The sequence below is a fragment of the Aquarana catesbeiana genome, linkage group LG05 (assembly GCF_042186555.1).
Source record: "Aquarana catesbeiana isolate 2022-GZ linkage group LG05, ASM4218655v1, whole genome shotgun sequence".
Taxonomy (NCBI): Eukaryota; Metazoa; Chordata; class Amphibia; order Anura; family Ranidae; genus Aquarana; species Aquarana catesbeiana.
The window spans coordinates 4372936-4378935 of NC_133328.1; the positions used below are offsets into that span (position 1 = coordinate 4372936).

Here is a 6000-nt window from a genome sequence, read left to right on the forward strand (position 1 = left end):
TTTATTCATAAATATTAATTTTGAAAAACTCAATTTTAAACATATTCATATGTTCTGATTAGTCATATCACATGATTGTTGCCTTTTGTCTTAGCGCAGTCTTTTTTTGATTTTTTCTTCTTATGTTTGTGTGCACGCCTCACGATAAGATTGCAGCTTAATATATATTTCACTCTGCTAATCATTAGTAGAACAACCTTTATGTTAGCGCGGTATTGTTTATGGTTTAAATCGCCATTTTATTCCCTAGGGTCTCTGCTAAAAATATATATATATAATGTTTGGGGGTTCTAAGTCATTTTCTAGCAAAAAAATATGGGTTTTAACTTGTAAGCAACAAGTGTCAGAAATAGGCATGAAAGGGTTAATTTGTTACATTTTATCATACTTCTTGCCTAATTCTTGGGTACCGAGTCCAATCCTCTCTATTTTTGCCGGGGGGCATGCTTGCGGTAGCTCGCGGGTATCTTTCTCTAATACACTTCCTGACTGTCAAGCTGTCCAGCAGAGTTCCAGGGGGTCAGGAGGATTACAATTGACAACTTTTTACTTATATGATTTAAACATTTTTTTCTCCATAAGTGCAAAATATGTTTGGACATATTTTTAAAGCTGTGAAACTGATATTCACCAAAACATTCAGTGCAGGAGAATCTTTCAGCTCTGTGTGTTTTAACTGACAGCGATTGATTCACCACCAGCAAAGGTTTGATGAAAGTCACATTCACTGCTTTCTAACAATTTGTCCAAAAATGTCAATTTAAAGCTACCTGCCCATCAAAGACTACAGGGTGACAACGCCGCTGTGATTTTACTGCAGAACAAACAGCGTTGTCACCCTGCTACAGGAAGTGGAAAAATCAACAGATTTACTGGCAGAATTAACAGGTGATTAAACTATGTTATGGGGGGGGGGGCAGAAACTGTGGTATGAATGCTACTGACAGACTGTTGTATATTTGTCATGAAAAGTTACACTTTTGGGGCTCATTCACACTCATTTTGGTTGCACGTGTGGATCGCTCTTCAGAGAGCATTCAACAGGCAGCGAGGACCTGTAAGACCGAGTACAAGTGCCGATACCGATTACCGATACTTTTTTTTAATGTTGTGTGACAGTGGCGCTAATATGCAGCACTGATGACGCGAGGACCGTGTCAGACGTTTTATTTTAATTTTTTTACAATTTTTCTTTATTATTATTTTATTTATTTTATTTATTTGTATTATTATTTTTACAATTTAACCTTTTCAGTATTTATTTATTACAATTCATTCTTTTTTTTTATTAGCCCTGTTGGGGGGGGCTTTGGTGAGATATCAGGGGTCTTAACAGACCCCTGACATCTCCCTTTTGAGACATGGAAAGAGACAGAGGACAGAGATTCCCCAGTCCCTTTCTCTGCAGCCTCAGCTGCACTGAAGATGAATGGAGAGAAGACAGAGGCTCCTCTCCATTCATAAACTAAAGCAGAGTAACACACAGATTATGATGCTCAGTTATGAATGGACAGACAGTGATCACTGACTCTGCGCATCTGATAAATGACAGATATACCGGCTCCTTCCTCCACTCTTTATCCTGACAGATCGAGGACAGAGGGGGTGAAGGAGCACGGAGGGGGACCAAAGAACAGAGGGGGGCAGAGGAGCATGGAGGGGGACCGGAGAACGGAGGGGGGCAGAGGAGCATGGAGGGGGACCGGAGAACGGATGGGGGCAGAGGAGCATGGAGGGGGACCTCAGCACAGAGGGGGACCGGAGCTAGGAGGGGGGCAGAGGAGCATGGAGGGGGACCGGAGAACGGAGGGGGGCAGAGGAGCATGGAGGGGGACCGGAGAACGGATGGGGGCAGAGGAGCATGTAGGGGGACCTCAGCACAGAGGGGGACCGGAGCTAGGAGGGGGGCAGAGGAGCATAGAGGGGGACTGGAGAACGGAGGGGGGCAGAGGAGCATGGAGGGGGACCTCAGCACAGAGGGGGACTGGAGCAAGGAGGGGGGCAGAGGAGCATGGTGGAGGACCGGAGCACAGAGGGGGACCGGAAGAGCATGGAAGAGGACCGAAGCATGGAGGAGGACCAGAAGAGCACAGAGGAGAACCGGAGCACGGAGGAGGGCCGAGGAGCATGAAGGGGGACCGAGGAGTATGGAGGGTGATCGGAGCACGAAGGGGGACCGGAGAAGCATGGAGGAGGACCGGAGCAAAGAGGGGGACCGAGGAGCACGGAGAGGGCCCGGAGAAGCACAGAGGGGGACCAGAGGAGCACGGAGGGGGACCGGAGGAGCACGGAGGGGGACCGGAGGAGCACAGGGAGGGGGACCAGAGGAGCACAGGGAGGGGGACCAGAGGAGCACAGGGAGGGGGACCAGAGGAGCACAGGGAGGGGGACCGGAGGAGCACGGAGAGGGGGACCGGAGGAGCATGGAGTAGGACCAAGAAGCACGGAGGGGGACCGCAGCATGGAGGGGGACCGCAGCATGGAGGGGGACTGCAGCATGGAGGGGGACCGCAGCATGGAAGGGGACCGAGGTGCACGGAGGGGACCGGAGGAGCACGGAGGAGGACCGAGGAGCACCTAGGGGGAATCAGAGGGGCAAGGAGGGGGACTGGAGGAGCACAGAGGGAGACCAGAGAAGCAAGGAGGGGGACGGAGGAGCACGGAGGGGGCAGAGGAACACAGAGGGGGACAGAAGGAGCATGGAGGTGTGCGGAGGAGCATGGAGGAGGCCCGGAGGAGCACAGAGGGGGACCGGAGCATGGAGGGGGACCGAGGAGCACAGAGGGGACCGGAGGAGCATGGAGGAGGACCGAAGAGCACCTAGGGGGAATCAGAGGAGCAAGGAGGGGGACCAGGGGAGCACAGAGGGGTACCAGAGAAGCAAGGAGGGGGACTGAGGAGCACGGAGGGGGACTGGAGGTGCACGGAGGGGGCGGAGGAGCACGGAGGGGCATGGAGGAGGACCGGAGCACAGAGGGGGACCGGAGGAGTATGAAGGAGGACTGGAAGAGCACAGAGGGGACCGGAGGAGCACGGAGGAGGACCGAGGAGCACAGAGGGAGACCGGAGAAGTAAGGAGGGGGACGGAGGAGCACGGAGGGGGGACAGGTGGAGCATGGAGGCATGCGGAGGAGCACGGAGGAGGACCGGAGCACGGAGGGGGACCAGAGCATGGAGGGGGACCGGAGCATGGAGGGGGACCGAGGAGCACAGAGGGGACAGGAGGAGCATGGAGGAGGACCGAGGAGTACCTAGGGGGAATCAGAGGAGCAAGGAGGGGGACCAGAGGAGCACAGAGGGGTACCAGAGAAGCAAAGAGGGCGATGGAGGAGCATGGAGGGGGACCGGAGGTGCACGGAGGGGGGCGGAGGAGCATGGAGGAGGACCGGAGCACAGAGGGGGACCGGAGGAGCATGGAGGAGGACCGGAGCACAGAGGGGGACCGGAGGAGCATGGAGGAGGACCGGAAGAGCACGGAGGAGAACCGGAGCACAAAGGGGGACCAAGGAGCACGGAGGGGGACCGGAGGAGCACGGCGAGTGGGACCGGAGGAGCATGGAGGAGGACAGAGAAGCACCTAGGGGGATCGGAGGAGCAAGATGGGGGACTGGAGGAACGAAGGGGGACCAAGGAGTACGGAGGGGGACCGGAGGAGCACGGAGAGGGGGACCAGAGGAGCATGGCGAGTGGGTCCGGAGGAGCATGGAGGAGGACAGAGAAGCACGGGGGGGGGGGGATCCGAGGAGCACAAAGAGGGGGACCGGAGGACTATGGAGAGGGGGACCGAAGGAGCACAGAGGAGGACCGGAGCACAGAGGGGGACCGCAGGAGCATGGAGGAGGACCAGAAGAGCACGGAGGAGAACCGGAGCATGGAGGGGGACTGAGGAGCATGGAGGGGGACCAAGGAGCATGGAGAGTGGCCGGAGCATGGAGGGAGAGCGGAGGAGCGCGGAAGGAGACCGAGGAGCATGGAGGGGGAGCGGAGGAGCCCGGAGGGGGGCCGAGGAGCATGGAGGGGGAGCGGGGGAACACAGAGGGGGACCAGAGGAGCACGGAGAGGGGGACCGGAGGAGAACGGAGGAGAACCGATGAGCACCTAGGGGGATCGGAGGAGCAAGAAGGGGGATTGGAGGAACATGGACGGGGACCAGAGGAGCACGGAGGGGGACTGGAGGAGAATATTGGGGACAGTCAAGGGTGCGGCGCTGGGGAGGAGTTACAATCACCAATCTCCCTGTAAAGATTTCAATAAAGCAGCTGACAGCCGTGGGAGGGAGAGGAGCAGAAGCTATACAGGGAGATCGGTGATTGTAACTCCTCCCCCACCACCGCACCGATCACCCCTGACTGTCCAGGTATCGGGTGAAGCTTTGGAGCATTTGCCTGAGTACAAGTGCTCGGGAAAATGCTCGGTATCGGCACCGATACTGATACTAGTTGTATCACTTTCTTACCACCTGTTTTAACCCCTTGAGCTCTCGCACTCTGCAATCACCTGCATTGCACGCAGTGGTGGGATACTTGCCGTATATTCACTTGGCACTGCGCCCACCAAAAAGCGTCGGGGGTAACATTTCTGCCAAAGCTGTGAAGCAATGCATCATTGCCGTGGCATGTGTACACCACTGGTGGCTGCATCTGAAGCTAATTGAGGAGCGGTTGGGGGGGGGGGGAACTCAACCACAGAGTTTTACTGACTCTCAACTGCTAGCGTGATGAAGCCCTAAATGGGAGATCGTACCGGCAGGATAATTTTCTAAGTAAAATAATAGCAATAAAAACTTACAGAGAACGTGAACCGTGTCCTGTGTGCAGTCGGCCGGCCGGGTGAGCGCTCTGAGCCCCGATGGAAGCTTCCATCCCAGTCTTCTAGATGTAAACAGTCCTCTCCTCCCTCTCCGGGGGGAAATGTCCTTCTATTTGGCACGCAGTCAGAGAAGTCGTTGAATGAGGAGGACAGACAATGTGTAGAACGTACGGATCCGGAGCGCGGAGACAAGACACGGGGAACAATGGTCCGCCAGATGGCCGGATATGGAGGAAATAACAAGACATGGAGAGACGCGGAGGATCGAGGAGTCACAGGATTCTCCTTCTAATACTATTATTATTATCATTATTAATAATAGTAATAATTTTATATTGTTATTATTATTGTTATTGTTATTATTATCATTTATCATCATTATTAATAATAATAATTGTATACTATGTTAGTATTATTATTATTATTATATCGTCATTATTAATAATAATAATTTTATACTATGTTAGTATTAATATTATTATTATTACATATTGTCTACAGAGATTTCTTATTAAAGCGGAACTTCACTCTGTCAACCAACATTGGCGATTTTTAATCTTTATCTTGCTAACATTAGTAAAGCGATAGGAAGGGAGGTCATATTTACTTGTTTTACACCTTTTTTTTTTTTTGTTTCTTTTTACATTTCTTCAGTCACTTTCTGGTCTCCATGCCTAGGCAAATGATGTCATGCATCCCAGGAGTCTCCAGGAGGGAAGGGCGGACTTTCTCAGCTAAGCACGCCCTCCTGTTTGCATGCCTGAGCTAAGGGCAGCTGGATTCCTGGAAGTAAATGCTCCACGAATCATCTGCCCTTACTCAAGATTACCACGGCCAGAAATGCTATGAGGGGTTTTTTTTTTTTTAAAGTGATTTCTCGGAAGAAAAAAGCATGGCGACATAGATGAGATGGACGGGGGGGAGTTTGCATTGGATATTAACCACTTCCGGACCGCCCACAGTCGTTGTACGTCGGTACTTTGACGTTAAATACTGTTGTTGTGGCAGCAGATAGCTACCATAACCCCGGTATTTTCATAAACAGCGGGCGGTCCGCTTTAGGATAAAAGTGGTCTCTGTGGCGGATTCGCCACGGGATCACTTTTATTGGTGGCGGGAGAGGTGACCCCCTCCCGCCGCGTTCCGTCATCTCCACCGCTTACCAAAGCCGTTGGTAGCGGCGGAGACAAT

The 6000-nt window shown here is 52.8% G+C and overlaps 1 protein-coding gene across 1 annotated transcript in view; it reads right to left on the reverse strand.

The window, feature by feature from the left end:
• LOC141144038 (uncharacterized) overlaps positions 1-4994 on the reverse strand; it is a 57296-nt gene extending 52302 nt beyond the window's left edge. The window contains exon 1 of the mRNA XM_073629376.1: positions 4789-4994. The gene's annotated coding sequence lies outside the window, so the exon portion shown is untranslated. The remainder of the gene's footprint in view (positions 1-4788) is intronic.
• Positions 4995-6000: the final 1006 nt, after the last annotated feature.